The 19,416-nt window shown below is 35.2% G+C and overlaps 1 non-coding gene across 1 annotated transcript; it reads left to right on the plus strand.

Moving 5' to 3' along the window:
• Window positions 1–15,244: 15,244 nt before the first annotated feature.
• LOC116565631 lies at window positions 15,245–15,373 on the plus strand. Its single transcript, XR_004275548.1, has one exon. It is a non-coding gene; the product is annotated as a U6atac minor spliceosomal RNA (small nuclear RNA).
• Window positions 15,374–19,416: the final 4,043 nt, after the last annotated feature.

The following is a 19,416-nucleotide window of genomic DNA, read 5'->3' on the forward strand; positions in this document are numbered from 1 at the left end:
AGAGGATGTGGAGAAATAGGAATGCTTTTACACTGTTGGTAGGAGTGTAAATTAGTTCAACCATTGTGGAAGGCAATATGGCAATTCCTCAAGGACCTAGAAATAGAAATTCCATTTGACCCAGCAATCCCATTACTGGGTATATATCCAAAGGATTATAAATTGTTCTATTATAAAGACACATGCACATATATGTTCATTGTGGCACTGTTTATAATAGCAAAGACCTGGAACTAACCCAAATGCCCATGGAGGATAGACTGAACAAGGAAAATGTGGCACATATACACCATGAAATACTGTGCAGCCATAAAATACCATGAGTTTATATCCTTTGTATGGACAGGATGAATCTGGAAACCATCAATCTCAGCAAACTGACACAAGAACAGAAAATAAACACTGCATGTTCTCACTCATAGGCAGGGGTTGAACAATGAGAACACGTGGACATAGGGAGGGTAGCATCACACACTGGAGTCTGTTGGGGAGGAACAGGGGAGGGAAAGTGAGGGGTAGGGAGGTTAGAGAGAGATAACATGGGGAGAAATACCAGATATAGGTGACGGGGGGGATGGAGGCAGCAACCCACATTGCCATGTATGTACCTATGCAACAATCCTGCATGTTCTGCACAGGTACCCCAGAACCTAAAGTGCAATACTATATATATACATATATGATAAATCAATTATAGAAACCTTGAAAACATGTAGATCAATTTTACCTTCCTTTTAGTTATAACAGGTAATTGTTATATACAATATATAGGTACATTTCAAAATCCTGCAAGAAAATGTTTTAAGTGTGTTTAAAACATTGACGTGGTATATAAAGACCCAAAGGAAAAAAGTAAAATTTAAAAAACTTGCAGTTTTATAGGTATTTACTATTTCTGTGTTCTTTCATGGTTTCTTGGAATCTGGGTTTCTATCTGGTATCACTTCTCTTCAGTTGGCAGCATTTACTTTACTATATCCTATAGTGAAGATTTGCCACTGTTGAGTGTCTGAAAATGTCTGTATTTTGCCCTCATTTTTAAATAATATTTTTACTGGTTATAGAATTCTGGGTTAGCAGGTTTTCCTCTCTTCTTCTATTTTCTTTTTCTTTTCAAAACATTCATCACAAAGGTGTTGTTTCAGTCTTTTGTAGCCACCTTGATTTATGGTGAAAAGTCAGCTATTAATGGGATTGTTGTCACTCTGTACATAACATGTCATTTTCTATTTGCTGCTTTCAAGTTTTGTTGTTTATATTTGTCCTTCAGCAGTTTCACTATGATGTACCTCAGCACAGACTTGTTTGTTTTTTTCTATTTGGGATACCTTTAGCACCTTGTATCTCCAAATTCCTGTCTTTTAACACTTCTAGAAAATTTTACACTATGATTTCCTTAAATATTTGTCTTCTGATTTGTTTCCTTTCTAATATTTTGGTGTTATAATAACATGTATGTTTGACAGTTTTGTATAATCTAACAAGTCCTTGTGGCACTGTTTATTATTTTCTCTGTATCTTCTACCTTGATGATTTTTATTATCTGTCTGAAAGTTCCCTTCATCTTTCTTTTGCCTTGTCCTTTTAGCTCCTAAGTTAATCCAGTAAATTTTTATTTCATAATTTTATTCTGGAATTTCCATTTTGTTTATTTTCATCATTTTTATTTTTTGGCTGATGTTTTCTACCACTTTGCTTATATTTTTATTTATAAAAAACATCATGTTTTGTTTTATTTCATTCAGAATAGATATAGCAGGTAGCTTAAAATTCATGCCTGTTGGTTTCAATATTTTTCTCTTGAGAAGGTGTTCCATTTTCTTCTTCTTTTACATAATTTTGGGTGAATATTAGACATTGTGAATGTTAAGTCATAGAGGATCTGTATTGTGTTATTTTCTCCAATGAGCGTTTCCTTTGTTGTATCATTTTCTTTCAGTTGGCATTGAGTTGCAAACTCTGCTTCTTGGACAGCTCTCTGGTCTCAATTTAGACCTATGGTCTTTAAATGAGTTGTTTTTAGTCTGTTCTGTAAATGCATGATTCAGGAATTAGTCAGAGATGTGAGAAAACTTTAGGGATTCCCTCTACGACTCTTTCCCTTCAGTTATTGCCCGACTCTCTGCAGCATTTATGGTTTCCCTGCTTCAGTATTCTGGTTCTCCAAGCCAGATTGTGGGCTTTGGTACATGTGTCCTTGCTACCACTGGGTGAGAGGTGTGGACTGAAATTGGTTCAAGGTTAAAAGCCGTGGAGACTGTTACTTCCTTGTCCAGGTTCTGTCTTTCTTCCTCAGGTTAATCTGTGCAGAATCTGTTTCTGCTCAATCTCCAGCACCTTCAGGGAGTTGCCGTTGGCAATATTTTCAGATTTTACGGTAGTTTTCTTCAGCATGTTCATCCAGTAAAGCCTTAGATTTTTATACCTACAAGAGGAAGAGGCACCCTCTTGATGAATTGCCATAGTTTTTGAATCTGCTTTGAAGTCTCCCTTGAATATATAATATTTCATGGGCGGCTAAACATTAAGTATCTTTAAGGCATAGGCAATATCTTGTTCATCTTTGTGGCTGTAGCACACAGTGAATGTTCAATATGCTTCTGCAGGATTTAGCTGAAATTAAACCTAACTGACATAAAAGTAAAACATATTTATAATTGCACAGATTCTGTGACTTAGCTTCTCCCTTTGCTTTACAATTTCCCACAGTTTATAATCAAGGCCCAGCCTCTTGCTGTCTTATCTAAAGGCTCCTCTGGGAAGGGTCTTTTCCAAGATTATTCAATGATTGTGGATAGCTTAGATTTTTTTGAATGTTGTTGACCTGAGGGACACAGTTCCTCATTCCCTGTTGGCCAGAGGCCACTCTTAGTTCCTTGTTACATGGGTCTTTCTCAAGTGCTGGCTTGCTTCATCAAAGTGTACAAGACAAGAAGGTAATAGCGAGAGGGATAGTCAGCTATCAAGATAGAAGTCACACTCCTTTGTCAACTAATCATGGATGTGCTATCTTATCACCTTCATATATTCTGTGGTTACAAGCAAGTCACTAGGTCTAGCTTAGTGAATGTGAACTCAAGGGGAGTCATTATAGAAGGTCAGGGATGCCAAAAATTAGAGTTAATTAGAAGTCTGCTTATGATAGGCCTCTGAAGTCTGCTTATCATAGGCTTCTGTTGTTCTTTTAAATACACGGCTCAGAATTCAATAAAAAATACAAAAACTGCAAAAATTAGAGAAATGTCAATGGAAACAGGGACAGATAATTAAAATGTTGAAAATATCAGTCAAGGTATTTAAACTAACTGTGATCAATATGTTAATGAAACTATAGGAAAATAACCAAGTAAAGTAAGGAGAAATTCCAGAAAGGTTTAGAAGAAAAATCAAATATGATCAACACTAGTAATAACTGATTGAACACAGCCAATAAAAATCAATAAATTTAAGGACAGGATAGCACAATTATTTAATTATTTCTAAACATGCTTAGATACAGACATGCTAAAAACTAAATATAAAACTCAACAAGGCAGGAGCATGACTTCTGCCAAGTGGGAGTAGGGATTTACATAAATGTAAAAAGATTCCCAGTGTATCAGTAATCATGTCATTTGAAACAGCAAGTGCCTCTATGTGGGTCTTCTTTTTCTTAATCTCTTCCAATGGGGGAACAAGTGAATATGGGTCTAAATCTTTGCTATTTATGATAGTAAAATTGGAGCATTAAAAGCACAAATGTTAACCTCTTATATTATCTGAATGAGAATCTCTCCAGGCATTATCTCCTATTCTTCTTGCCTACTGTCTTGTGCTCTGGTTTAGTATTCCCTGCTTTTAAAATATATTAAAATATATTAAAATTGGATTTTTGGATGCAAAGCATAATGACTGAATAGAAGCCCCTCTCCTAAGATCACCAAATTAAACACAAAAACAGCACCTTTATAAGAACCAAAAATTAGATTTTAACCAGATATTTTAAAAGAGATACTGAAAAGAGTAGGAAAGATGGTTTTGAATTGCTGACACCATTCCTTCCCTATCCCCTGGCACTGGCTGCCTGGCATGGAAATGCTGTACACTTAGAAGAAGGAGAACATAGTGACTATGGGACTTTGCATCGAAACTCAGTACTGCCCTGTCACAGCAGAAAACAACACCAAGCACAACTCAGCCAGTGCCCACAGAAGGAGCACTTGGACCAGCTTTAGTCAGAGGGAATCGCCTATCCCAACAGTTGGAAATTGAGTTTTGACAAACCTTGCCACCATGGCTAAAGGGCCATGTTTATATATAAACATGAAAGGCAGTTGAGGCCATAATAATTGCAATTCCTGGACAAGTCCTGGTGCTGTTCTGGACTCAGAGTCAGTAGACTTGCGGGGCATGCAACCTATTGAGACACCACTTGGAGTAGCCAAGAGAGCATTTGCACCATTCTTCCCCCAACTCCAGCCAGTTAAGCTCACAGCTCTGGAAAAGACACCCCCATCCGCTTGAGGAGACGAAGAGTAAAGAGGACTTTGTCTTACAACTTAAATACCAGCTTAGCCACAGCAGAGCAGGATAGGGCACCAGGCAGAGTTCTGAGGTCCGCATTCCAGGCCTTTGCTCCTGGATAACATTTCTTGACACATCATTGGTGAAAAGAGAATCTGCTGGTTTGAAGAGAAGAACCCAATCCTGGCATAGCTTATCACCTGCTGACTAAAGAGCCCTTATGCCCTGAATTAGCAATAGTGGTACCCAGGAAATACTCTCTGTGGCTTCAGGTATGACCCAGCACTTCTCCTTGAGAAAAAGAGAGGAGAATAAAGGGATAAAGGGGACTTTTTCTTGTAGCTTGGGTACCAGCTTGGCCGTAGCTGGGAAGAGCACCAACTGGGCTCTCAGCATCTCTGATTTCAGGTTTTAGCTCTTGAATGGTACTTCCGGACTTACCCTGAACCAGTGGGGAGCCAACTGCTCTAAACAGAGAGTCCCAGACGTGACAGTATTCACTAGAATCTGACTGAAGAGCCCTTGGGCATTGAATGAACATCAGCAATATCCAGGTAGTACTTGCTGTGGATCTAGGGCACTGGTGGCCACAGGGAGTCACTCCACTGCTTTTGTAAAGAGGAGGAAATAATGGGGAGGATTTTGTCTTACAGTTTGGGTGCCAGCTTAGCTGAAGTAGAATAGGGCACCAGGTAGATTCCTAAAGTTTTTGCCATCATGCCCCACCTAGGAGATGGCATCTCAGGTTCCACCTGGGTCCTTGCCGCTTTCAAGGGAAAGATACAAGCCTGACTGGATTTGGCACTTGCTAATTGTAGAGCCTGAGGGTCTTGAGCAATAAAGGCAGTGGCAGTGCAGCTGTTAAAGCAGGCTTTTGGTGAGACACAATGCTGTGCTGGCTTCTGGTGGCAGCTATTGGAGTTATGTGTCATGTCATCCCAAACTCCAGGCAGCTCAGCACAGAGAGAGAGAGAAACTTCATTTATTTGGAAGAAAGTAAGGGAAGACAGCAAGAGACTCTGTGTGGTAATACAGATAATTCTTCCAGATATTATCTAATAAGACTATCAAGGTAGTACCTCAATGAGTCTGCAAGATGCACAATATTACTGGGCTTGAGATGTTTCCTAATGCAGATAAGATGGCAGTCACCAAAAACTTAGACAACACTCTAGTCCCTTTGAATACCTGGAAGGTGTTTCCCAAAAAAGATAGGTACAAACAAGAATAGACTGTGAAACTTAACAATAACTACATAACTCTTCAATTGCCCAGACACTGACAAACATCAGCAAGCAACAAGACCATCCAGGAAAACATGACCTAAACAAACGAAGTAAATAAGGCACCAGTGACTAACCCTGTAGGCATAGAATATGTGATCTCTCAGATAGAGAAATCAAAATACTTGGTCTTAGGAAACTCAGCGAAATTCAAGATAACACAGAGAAGGAATTCAGAATTTTATCAGATAAATTTAACCAAGAGATTAATTAAAAAACAAGCAAAAATTCTGGAGTTGAAAAATTCAACTGACATACTGGAGAATGCATTAGGATCTTTTAGCAGCAGAATAGGTCAAGCAAAAGAAAGAAGTGGTGAACTTGAAGACAGGCTATTTGAAAATACACAGTCAGAAGAGACAAAAGAAAATAGAGTAAATTTTCTAAATCTTTTGGCATGCTTAAGTAAAAGCACATCTAGAAGATTTAGAAAATAGCCTAAAAAGGGCAAATCTAAGAGTTATTTGCCTTAAAGAGGAGGTAAAGAAAGAGATGAGGTAGAAAGTTTATTCAAAGAAATACTTTCTGAAACCTAGAGAAAGATCTCAATATTCAAGTACTAGAAGGTTATAGAATATCAGGCAGATTTAACCCAAATAATACTCAATACATTAATAATCATACTCCCAAAGTTCAAGGAAAAGAAAGGCTCTTAAAAGCAGCAAGAGAAAAGAAACAAATAACATGCAATGGAACTCAGATATGTGTGGCAGTAAACTTTCCAGTAGAAACCTTAAAGGTCAGGAGGGAGTGGCAAGATATATCTAAAAGTGCTGAAGGCAAAAATCTGTGTCCTGGAATAATATATATAGTGAAAATATTCTTCAAACATGAAGGAGAAGTGAAGACTTTCTTAGACAAACGAAAGCTGAGAGATTTCATCGATAGCAGACCTCTCTTACAAGAAATGCTAAAGGAAGTTAGAAAAGAACATTAATGAGCAATAAGAAATTAACTGAAGGTGCAAAACTCACTGATAATAGTAAGTACACAGAAAAACACAGAATATTAAAACATCATAATTGTGGTGTATAAACAATTCATATCTTAAGTAGAAAGACCAAAAGATGAACGAATTAAAAAAAAAACTACAAAACTTCTCAAAACATAGAGTACAAAGAGATATAAATAGAAACAACAAAAAGTTTAAAAGTAGGGCAGTGAAGATAAAAGGTAGTGTTTATTATCTTTATTGTTGCTTGTTAGTTTATGCAATAAATGTTGTCATCAGTTTAAAATAATGGGTTTTAAGATAGTAACTACAAATTTCAAACCTACAAAAGATACACACACACAAAAAGGCAGTAAAAATATACCACCAGCGAAAATACTCTTCAGTAAAGGGAAGACAAAAAGGGAAAGAGCACCAAACAACTAGAAAACAACAAATGACAGGAGTAAATCCTTATCAATTTTACTACTGAGTGTAAATTGGTTAAACTGTCCTATTAAAACACAAAGAATGGCTGAGTCAATAAGAAAACAAGGCCTAAAGCTCAGTTACCAAAAGAAATACACTTCACCTATAAAGACATACATAGACTGAAAATAAAGGGTTGGAAAATATTCCATGTAAATGGAAATTTTTATAAAGCAAGATAATCTATAATTATACAAAATGGATTTCAAGACAAAAAGTATAAAAAGAGACAAACAAGGTCATTATATAATAATAAAGAGTTCAATTCAGCAAGAAGATATAACAGTTTTAAAGATATATGGACCCAACACTGGAGCACCCAGACATATAAAGCAGATATTAGAGCTAAGAAGAGAGATAGATCCCAATAGAATTATTATTATAACTGGAGACCTTAACACCCGCTTTCAACATTGGACAGATTATGTCGACATAAATTTAATACATGTTGGATGTAAGCTGTACTATAAAACAAATAGGTTTAATATTCATTTACAGAACATTTTATCCAATTGCAGAAGAGTGCATATTCTTCTCCTCAGCATGCAGATTCTCAAGCATAGGTTATATGTTAGGCTGCAAAACAAGTCTTAAAAATTCAAAAACATTCAAATTATTTCAAGTATCATCTCTGACCATGATGGAGTAAAACTACAAATCAATAACAAGAAAAATGTTGGAAACTATACAAACACTTGAAATGTTTGCAAATAACCAGTGGATTAATGAAGAAACTAGGAAAGAAATTGAAAAGTTTCATGAAGCAAATGATAATGGAACACAACTTGCAAAAACCTATGGGTTACAGGGAAAGCTGTGCTAAGGGGAAAGTTCATAGCAGTAAGTGTCTACATCAAAAAGTAGAAAAATTTCAAATAAACAACCTAATGATGCATTTTAAAGAATTAGTAAAGCAAGAATAAAGTATACCCAAAATCAGTAGGAGAAAAGAAATAACAAAATTTTATTTATCAGAAAAAATTGAAATTTAAATGAAGAAAATAACACAAAAGATCAATGGAATGAAAAATCGGGTTTTTAAAACGATGAACAAAATCTACAAACCTTTAGCCAGACTAAGAAAATAAGAGAGAAGATCCAAGTAAATAAAACCAGAGATGAAAAAGGAGACAATATGACTGATAATGCACAAATTAATAAGATCTTTAGAGATGACTATGAACAACCATATGCCAGTGAATTGGAATATACAGAAGAAATGAATAAATTTCTAGACACATACAACCTAGCTAGATTAAACCATGAAGAAATACAAAGCTTAAACAAACTAGTAACAAGTAATGAAACTGAAGTTGTAAAGAAACATCTGGCAGCACTGAAAAACCCGGAACCCCATGGCTTACAGTTAATTTTTACAAACATTTTAAGAAGAACTAATACCAATGCTACTCAAAATATTCTCCTCATCCTCCTTCAAAAAAAAGTGGAGCAGAAAATACTTCCAAACTTGTTCTATGAGGCCAGTATTATCCTGATAGCAAAAGCAGACGGAACATACCAAAGAAAGAAAGCTACAGGCCAATATCCCTGATGAATATTGATGTAAAAAGCCTCCACAGATTTCTAGCAAACCACATTCAACAACATATTACATTAACCATAATTATTACCAAGCAAAATTTTTTCTAGGGATGCAAGGATACTTCAATATATCCAAAACAATCAATGTGATACATTATATCAATGGAATGAAAGACAAAACGCATATGGTCATTTCAATTGATGCTGAAAACCTAATTAATGAAGTTCAGCATCCCATCATGATAAAAAAAAATCATTAAAAAAATACCAAAACACGATAAAACCATATATGACAGACCCATAGATTGTATCATAGTGAATGAAATACCGAAAGCCTTTCCTTTAAGATCTGGAATAAGAGAAGAATGCTCACTTTTACCAATGTTATTCAACATTGGAAGTCCTAGGTAGAGTAATCAGACAAGAAATAAAGGGCATCCAAATTGGAAAGGAAGAAGTCATATTATTCTTGTTTCCAGATGAGATAATCTTATGTTTCGAAAAACCTAAAGACTCCACCAAAAAAATGATAGAACTGTTAAAAAAAATTCAGTAAAATTGCAGGATAAAAATCAGCATACAAAAATCAGTAGCATTTCCATATGCAAACAGTCTAAAAAAGAATTAAGGAATATGGGAGGCCTGGACCAGCAGATCACCTGAGGTCAAGAGTTCAAGACCAGCCTAGTCAACAAGGTGAAACCTCATCTCTATTAAAAATACAAAAAAAAATTAGCCAGGCATGGTGGTGCATCCTGGTAATCCCAGCTACTCAGGAGGCTGAGGCAGGAGAATCCCTGGAACCCAGGAGGGAGAGGTTGCAGTGAGCCAAAATTGTGCCACTGCACTCTACACTCCAGCCTGGGCAACTGAGTGAGACTCCATTTCAAAGCAAACAAACGAAATAGAAATCAAGGAAAAATCCCACTTGAAAAGACTACAAATAAAATAAAATACCTAATAACTAACCAAAGAAGTGAAAGATGTCTACAGTAAAAGCTGTGAAACACTGATGAAAGAAATTGAAGAAAACATAAGAAATAAAAAGATATTCCAAGTTCATGGATTAGAAGAATCAATATAATTAAAATATCAATACCAACCAAAGCAACCTACAGATTCAATACAATTTATTTTAAAATACCATAATATTCTTCAGAGAAATTGGAAAAAAAAATTCTAAAATTTACATGGAACCACAAAAGATCCAGACTAGCCAAAGCCATCCTGAGCAAAAATAACAAAACTGGAGGTATTACATTACCTGACTTCAAATTATACTACATAACTGTTGTAACCAAAACATTATGGTACTGTAATAAAAAGAAGCACATAGACCAATTGAATACATTAGGATCCAGAAATAAATTCATACATCTGCAGTGAATTCATTTTTAACAGAAGTGCCAAGAATGTACTTTGGGGGAAAGAACAGCCTTTCAATAAGTGATGCTGGGAAAAGTAAATGTCCATATGCAGGAAAATCAAACTACACCCCTTTGTCTCACCATATGTAAAAATCAAATCAAAATGAACTAAAGACTTAAAATTTAAGACCTTCAACTATAAAATTAAAGAAAGCATTGGGGAAACTCTCTAAGACATTGGACTGGGTGAAGTTTATTGAGTTATATGAACACAGACAACAAAAGCACTCATGAACAAATGGGATCACATCAAGTTAAAAGGCTTCTGCATAGTAAAGGAAACAAGAGGGTGAAGGCATAACCCAAATAGGGGAAGAAAATATTTGCACACTATGCATTTAATAAGGTATTAAAACCCAGAATATGTAAGGAGCTCAAACAACTCTGTAGGAACACATCTAATAATCTGATTTAATAATGGGCAAAAAATATGAATAGATATTTCTCAAAAGAAGACATAGATGGCAAATAGGTATATGATAAGGCGCTCAATATAATTGATTGTCAGAGAAATGCAAATCAAAACGATAACGATATATCATCTCATCCCAATAAAATGGCTTTTATTCAAGAGAAAGGTAATAATAAATACTGGCGGCATGTGAAGGAAAGGAACCTTTGTATACTGTTGGTAGGAATATAAATTATTATAATCACTATGGAGAATAATTTGGAGGTTGCCCCCAAAACTAAAAAGGAACCAATTTATAATTCAGTAATCCCACTGCTAAGTATATGCTCTCCAAAAAGAGAATCAGTGTCTTGAAGAGATATTTGCACTCCCATGTTTACTGCAGCATGATTTGCAATAGCCAAGAATTGGAAATAACCTAAGTTTCCATCAACAGAGGAATGAATAAGGAAATGCGGTACATGTACACAATGGAGTGCTATTTAATCATTAAAAAAATGATATCCTGTCTTTTGAAGCTGTATAGGCAGTACTGGAGGTCATTTGGTTAAGTAAAATAAGCCAGGTACAGAAAGACAAGCTTCACATGTTTTTGCTTATTTGTGAGATCTAAAAATTAAAATAATTGAACTTGCAGAGATAGAGAGTAGAATGATGGTTACCAGAGGTTACAAACGTAGTGAAGGTTGGGGAAAGTAGGAATAGTTAATGGGTACAAAAAAATAGAATGAATGAGATCTAATATTTGATAGAACAACAAGGTGACTATAGTCAACAGTAATTTATGGTGCAATTAAAAATAACCAAAAAAGTAAATTGGATTGTCTGTAACGCAAAAAAGGATAAATGCTTGTGGTGATGGATACTCCATTTACCCTCATGTGATTATTATGCATCGTATGCTTGTATCAAAATATCTCATATTTGATATCCCATAATATATATACCTACTATATAGCCATCACAATTAAAATTAAAAATAAATTGGATTTTTATTTCTCTACCTGGTTTATTTGGAGTGACACCTCAGTTAGATGGTATATGTTCCTTTCATGCCTACTGTGTTGGATCACTCTGATCACCCATTCCGTACCTCTGGCCAGTACTTGGCTCCTATTTATCCAAAACAAGAGAGTGGTTCTTAACATTTTTCTCAATGTGTAGTTTTTCTAGAGGAATGAGAAATATTATCTTGGTGATTAATTGTAAAGTAGACATAAAAGTAAGTTTTGACAGTATTGGTAGGATGCTATGGAAACTAAGCAAGAAGCTTAAGCATATATTCCATCTAGCTTGCCTCCTCTGGAAAATTTTGTCTGGTTTAGATTTTGGGGAGTGAGGCAAGGATAATACTAGATTTTTGCCATAATATTTAACTACTTATTTAATCCAGTATTTATTTTTCACTTTTTGTATACCAGGCACTTTCGTTAAGCACTGAGAATTAAATGGAGAACATGATAGACAGGCATCCATGAGTGTTGAGACTTCATGGCTTAATCCTGTTGAAGAAAATAATCAATCTTGGGTTTTCTCTGCTTTTTTACCAATCCTCCCCAGAGAAGGTTAAATGTTTTATCTGATGGAGAATTTAGGATTGAGTACTAGACATACATGGCTTCACCCCTGTGGAAGTACTCAGATCTAGACTTCTGCCTGCAGGAAGCAAATGCTCATATCAGCTTTCTGTTAGGCAGTAAAAGGAGGATTTTCCACGGATCAGACAAGGCCAATGTTAGTCCAACTATGACATCTAGTAAAATGAGTATTAGATATCTAACTCAGTAATGAATATTATCACGATTATTTGGTCATACATCTTTATTCCAAACTTTTTCTTCTTTTGGTAAGTCAGTAATACAACTAACATCTTAAAATCTATGTGTTCAATTCCTGTGTCTACCTTTCTTAAACAAGGAATAATTTATTTATTAACTTCTAAAATCTCAATAGTGTGGTTAGACACAAGTACATCCAGTATCATGAGGGTTAACATACCATAGTAAAGCATAATAGCACAGGGAAGGGATACCTTCTCCAGACTGGGAGGACTGGAGTTGTCAGAAAAGGATTTTTTAAATGTGTCCTCATAACATTTTCTGTTCTCTTTAGCTAATGGCATGTGAAAAACGAAAGCCAGTAGATTCTGACATTTATTGGGACTGTATTAATTATGAAATTGGGCCACTGAAAATAATTTTAAAGTTTGGGTCAATATAAGTAATTACATCTAAATTAAGAGTTATCTAATTGTTTATTCAACAAGTTGTTATTAAATGCATATCATGTGAAGTAAAATTTCTTTGAATAAGTAGCTATACTTCCAAATTAGGGCCTTCCTTTACATTTACTGTTTCTTCTTAGAATAACATACCTCCAGATATTCATACAACTTCTGGGTTTCATTCATACTCCCTTCTGGGTTTTAGGTTTTTGCTGACCCAGTCTGTTTAATATTACTAGGTTGGTGCAAAAATAATTGCAGTTTTTGCCATCACCTCTCACACCAGTCTCTCCTTCCCCACTTCTCTGCTTTACTTTTCTTGGAGCTATTATCACTCTCTGACATAAAATAGTCTGCTAAAAACATTGCAAAATCTCCCCTGTCTCCCACAGAATCCCAAGCTCTGAAGAAGGCCTTCAGAGCCCTCATGATAGGTGCCCCGCTCCATTTCCTCTCTAACTCTGTCTCTTTCTTTCATTCTGGAGTGATTTTAATCTAGGAAAGATAAGAGAAGTTTGGGAAGAGTTTCATGCCATGACTTAGGCTTAAAAGAATCTCTCTGGCTTCTGGGTTGAGAACAGATTGGTAAGGGGTAGATGGGCTGTGGCCAAGATTGGAGCAGGGAAACCAGTTACAAAGCTACAGATTTAATCCTGGTAATAGATAATGATGATTTGGAACTTGTGTCAGCACCTGGGAAGTGAAGAAAAAGCCAGTTCTGGACATATTTTGAAAATAGAATCAACAGGATTTGCTGAGATTGAATTTGAGACTTGAGAGGAAAAGGAGAACCATCGCTGATTCTAGTGGGCCGGTCTCAGCAACCAGAACGATTTACATCACACTTACCAGATGGAGAAGATTGCAGAATGTAGGTTGGGACTGAGATACAGAACTACAGTTTGGGACATGTTGCATTTGAGTTGTCTATTTGATATTAAAGTGAAGGTCCTGAAGAGGGAGTTGGGAATATAAGATTGCAGTTTGAGAGAAAAGTAGGCTGGAAGTCTAAATTTGGGAGTGTTTGGCATAGTTAGTATTTAAATTTTTAGACTGCATAAGATCACCAAGAGAAGGAGTGTAGGTAAAGCAAAGATCAATGGACTCATCCTTGGGCACTTTGATGGCTGGAGGTCAAAGGGATGAAAAATAGCTAGAAAAGGACAAAGGAGCATTCAGTGTTGTGGAGGGGGAAATGATAAGTGTGGGGTCCTGGAAGCCAAGACAGAAGAGTTTCAATGAATAAGAAGTGATTAAGAGTGTCAAATACTCCTGATAGGTCAAGTAAGATGCATTAGCTAGAATACATTGACTAGATCATTAGAAATATGTTTGAGCAAATGTCAGGAGGATAAATTAAACTGCTGCTATCTTTTAACTATGTGAAAAGGCAGGGAGAAAAGGGTAGGTAAATTTTCAGTGAACACAAAACATAGTCACAGTCTCATCCGAAATAAATAAAAAATCATAGACACATAAATATGCACTCATACTTTCTTTTTACATCATGATTACTCTTGATAGATATCCTGATCTGTTATAGGCCCAGAGTACAATTAAAGGCGATATTTATGTGGACACAATTCAGGAGTATTTCATAGGATCTATCATGCGGCTGGACATGGGGTGGCAAACAGATGTTTTATATTTTGCCTACACAAAACTTTCATCAGGCAATTTCCAGGTTATGTTCTTCTACTCGTTGCTGCATCACGTTGTCCCACACTGAATACCATCAGAGAATTAAAGGATATTTTATCATATGGTTTATTTTATATTCCATTGATAAGTACATCTCATGAGGACATATATGGTAATTCTCAGAATGACTGATTGGAGAACTCCTAAATGAAAAAAATCTTGATAAAGGAATGTCCTTGGACTAAAAGTTCTGTTGAGTTTCTTTCTTGATTAGCTTAACTACTGATAACCTCTTGTAAACACATTTCCTCACACTCTAAAATATTCTTTTAATGTAATTCTGATGTTGTATTAACTTAGAATTTTTTTAAAACCCACTGCTTCCTAAGCTATTTTTAAGCAGTTATTAAAATCAGTCTATTTATTTACAGTGAATACAATCAATATTATTTATGTTTAACTTTGCTACATTCAACAAGACAGTATTACATCTGTTTGATGTGTGAAATAAGAATCTAAAATCAAGCACAGATGTAGCTTTTCTAAACATTTGTATAGTCATTGAATTTTGGAAATGTAAATAATTTTAATAATTCCTTTTTTCCCCCTCGCCATTCTGTTTCTTTCAAGAGTCATCAAATGACTATCCTCAAGCATTTCTTCCTGCCAATAACTATAGGTTTTCAAATTTGGCTTAGTTATCAAGATTTTAATAGTATTGGATATTCCCCAAATAAAAAAAATACTCTCTTTATTTTTGTGAGAATTACGTCTTCTCAAGGACATTTTACTGTGTTGTATAAAAGGAGAGAAAGTTAGCACTCACGATGACAAAGATGGAAGAGGCACTTGGGCCTGACAACATGTGAGACAATTAAGGCATTGCCACCTTCTTCCGAGGACATTTTATTAAGTACCTTTTTAATGCATTTGTTTGTATTCTTTAATCATTTTATTATGTCTGTTGTGGATCCCTAACTAGTCTTTTAACTTTTGAGAATCAGGATCATAAAATAGTAAAGTCACAGCAACAAGGATTAATTTTCCAAACATACAGGGAATTTCATACCTCACAAAAAAATTGTCACCTTGAGAGTGTCTTACATTTATTTCAATGGCAGTGCTTTTTAAAAAAAAGTCTTTGCAAGTATTTTTGGAATTGTCTGTACAGCTATTTGGAGTAAAATGAGTAAATAAATATTTTATTTATGAGTTATATTTTTTCTGAAATACACCCGTAAAATGATATTATTTAAGTGAACTTTTTTCATATCACATTGGCCTCTGAAAGACATTTGAGAGTCTTCTTAAAAGAAACATATCCTCAAATAATATTTTTGCTAAAGTTTGAACCTAAATCTGCTGGAACCTGTAAAACTATCAATTTGCAGAAAACCAAAGGGACAGAGAAACATGTCAAATGTGGCCATGAAAATGCAGTCTATGAAATCAAAGCTGAAAAAAAAAATTTCAGTACAAAAATTTGGAATTTTTCAAAAGATAATCTCTTGTTCTAACTTCTCTGTTTAGCCATTGTCTTTCATAAAGTTGCTTATTACAAGGGTGAATATTTATCAGAGTATAAGCCAAGTGCAAATAGCTAACTAAAATTAGAGAGTTGTAAGGAGCTCAATTATGTTCAACTGGGGAGTTTAATTATTTAATCCAGGTCCCTTTACTGCCATTCACTTCAAGTCTGTCTATAGCAGGGTCTCCTTGTATGCTCAATGTTTGCTGCACTGAACTGCATAAGACTTTGTGATCTTAGTCCCAGGGTCATATTGAGCTCACTTTCTCCACCCATTTTCTTGTTCTTTTGCAGAGATGTAAATAAAAACGGACTGTTCTTACGCTTATAATTCTTTAGTATCATAGATTGCTGTCCTTGACTTAACTTTTTGGTTTTCCATTTTACAAACTTTCCTTCTTTTATCTATGAAAAAATATTGGAGTCTCTATCATGTGATTGGAGCTAGAGATAGAGAGTTGAATGAAGTTACATGGTCTCTACCTCTAAAGGGCTCTCTATATGTTATACTGCCCATTGCAGATTCTGAAAAATCTACTACTGCTTATCTTCATTCACTTGTCCCTTCACTGTCTGGAAGAGTTGCATGCTTCTGAACTGTGAGATTTCACTCTGCGCTTCTGCTTTGGATCATTTATAAGATGTTAGATAAAAATGACCCCAGAATTATTCATGAAAAACTCCACTCTTTGCCCTTTGCCATAAATAGAAGTAATCAATTCTCTCTACCAGCAATTTGCTTTTGGAAAAGCAAAGAGTGAGGTTTTTCATGAATAATTCTGTTATTTTCTGATCAAATGACTTTTTCTTTTTCCCAGTCTCTTTGACTCATTGTTTAAAACAATCTTTAATGCAATTTAGCCTAACTCTTTTCAATCTACCTCTATTTGTATGTATTCCAGCTTTGATGTGCCATTCCACTCTCAACAGCCATAGCAAAATATTTAATTTTATTTACAATGGCAAATGTAATACATACAAATTGTGAAAAGTTAGAAAAATAAAGGTTTAAAATAGGGAACTGTAGTAACCCATAACCCCAGATGTTTATTCTTTTATCCAGAATCCATCAAAGGACTAAGTAAATCATCCCATTGTGATCCTATCAAACTCCGATTTGTTTGGTTGCTTCAAGAATGTTTTCCTTTGTTATTGATCTTACCACCTTGCTTAGTGTGGAAATTTAAGTAAGACTTACAGTTCTATGGTTCAGGGAAATTCTTCAAGATTTCTTTTCATGTACAACATGAAAAAATATTTGCTCTTCAAGTCAGGGAAGTGAAGAAATTTTACACATTTGTGCTTCAGAATTAACTGGGCTATATCTTTAAATTATAAAGATGTTTGTAACATGATTTATGAGCCAGATTTGGGGATACAATATTCCAAATAGGCATAGTAGTAAACAACATGCTTTTGGAAGTAAACTGCTTTTGTCTCTGTTAAAAGACCACTTAAAAATTTTTTTTGTTATCTTTTTTTCCTTTTGCTTTTGCTGTTGTTTCAGAAAGTCATGAGTGTGACCTCATATTCACCTCTGGATTGTGTGTTCCTTTCTCATATCTCTCCATGATGATTAGCTTTTTTTGAAAAAAGGCTTTGGAATTGTTAGGGCAAATTCAAGCTAATGTCAAACGAACCCTTTACAACCTCTGGGCAATAAAAAGGTTGATACTCACTAGACAATGTTGACATGTTAATTAAAACTATTTGAGAATAGCTGGTGTTTGTGAACCAGAAAAATACTTATAATAAAATCCCAGTTTTGTGTGCCAGATTTTTTTCCTACTATTATGAACCAGAGGCATGTCTTTAAAATTCTTTCTCAATTAGGAATTGATCACAAGTGCTATTAATGGTCACTTTCTGCTGGAAAACAATTGTAATTTCACAGTTTATAATGGATTTTACAGTTGAGAGTATTTAAATATGAGATAAGACACAGAATCGGTTACTTTTGTGATCCTGATTATTACTATTATCATTTAATTCTTTCCGGTCAACATTTATCAGGGGTTTAGTTGATAGATTTTTTTTTTCCTTATACCAAATTTCCTTTGTTTTCCCAAATACTAATATTCAAAGACTTTGTGTCTATTAATTCAGAAAACATACTTTGCTTTAAAATTTTAAAATTAATAGCTTATTTTATAAGTATAATGACAATAACTTTCATGATTTTAATTAACTAAATGTTATAAATAGAATTTCTACAGAATAAAAAGCATCAGGAGAAATACTGGTAAAAGGAAACTCAAGTGCAGGAAAAATAAGAGAGGCTTTGAGATCTTTGAGTAAATTTAAGGTTTCAAACTTAGCTGAATTACATAATGGAGGCTCAGAAGTCTTACATGTCATTCTAAACCCCATCTAACCCCTGTCCAAAAATGTGGAAAGGCTCTTCAGAGGATGGAAAGACTCCAGAAGGTTGCAGACAGGCAGATGAAATTACCCATTCCATAGACTACTGGTGACTTTGATGTTCACTATATTGATTGATTAATTTTTTGATTCAGCCATTTAGTCATTCATTAATCATTTATACCATTTGTACCGATATGCCAGATATGGTATTAGCTGTTAGAAAACTGACCTGATCTTTAACGAGTTTATGATCCAGAGATTGCATACAAGCAAATAGGCAGTTAATGCAGAGGCAAGTAGTACAAAATGGGATTCCAAAGAGTATGAAGTAAAACATTTGAATTTTTTTTCTTTTTTATATATATATTTTTATTGCATTTTAGATTTTGAGGTACATGTGAAGAACATGCAAGATTGTTGCATAGGTATATACATGGCAATGTGGTTTACTGCCTTCCTCCTCATCACCTATATCTGGCATTTCTCCCCATGTTATCCCTCCCCAACTCCCCAGCCTGCTCTGTCCCTCCCCTGTTTCCCCCCTACAGACCCCAGTGTGTGATGCTCCCCTCCCTCTGTCCATGTGTTCTCATTGTTCAAAACCTGCCTGTAAGTGAGAACATGCGGTATTTGATTTTCTGTTCTTGTGTCAGTTTGCTGAAAATGATGGTTTCCAGGTTCATCCATGTCCCTTCAAAGGACACAAACTCATTGTATTTTATAGCTGCATAGTATTCTATGGTGTATATGTGCCACATTTTCCCTGTCCAGTCTATCATGGATGGGCATTTGGGTTGATTCCAAGTCTTTGATATTGTAAACAGTGCTGCAATGAACATTTGTGTGCATGTGTCCTTATAGTAAAACGATTTATAATCCTTTGGATATATATCCAGTAATGGGATTGCTGGATCAAATGGAATTTCTATTTCTGGGTCCTTGAGGAATCGCCATACTGTCTTCTACAATGGTTGAACTAATTTACACTCCCACAGACAGTGTAAAAGTATTCCTATTTCTCCACATCCTCACCAGCATCTGTTGTCTCCAGATTTTTTAATGATCGCCATTC

This window comes from Sapajus apella, unplaced genomic scaffold, assembly GCF_009761245.1.
Source record: "Sapajus apella isolate SASKATOON/1434 unplaced genomic scaffold, GSC_monkey_1.0 scaffold40, whole genome shotgun sequence".
Lineage (NCBI taxonomy): Eukaryota > Metazoa > Chordata > Mammalia > Primates > Cebidae > Sapajus > Sapajus apella.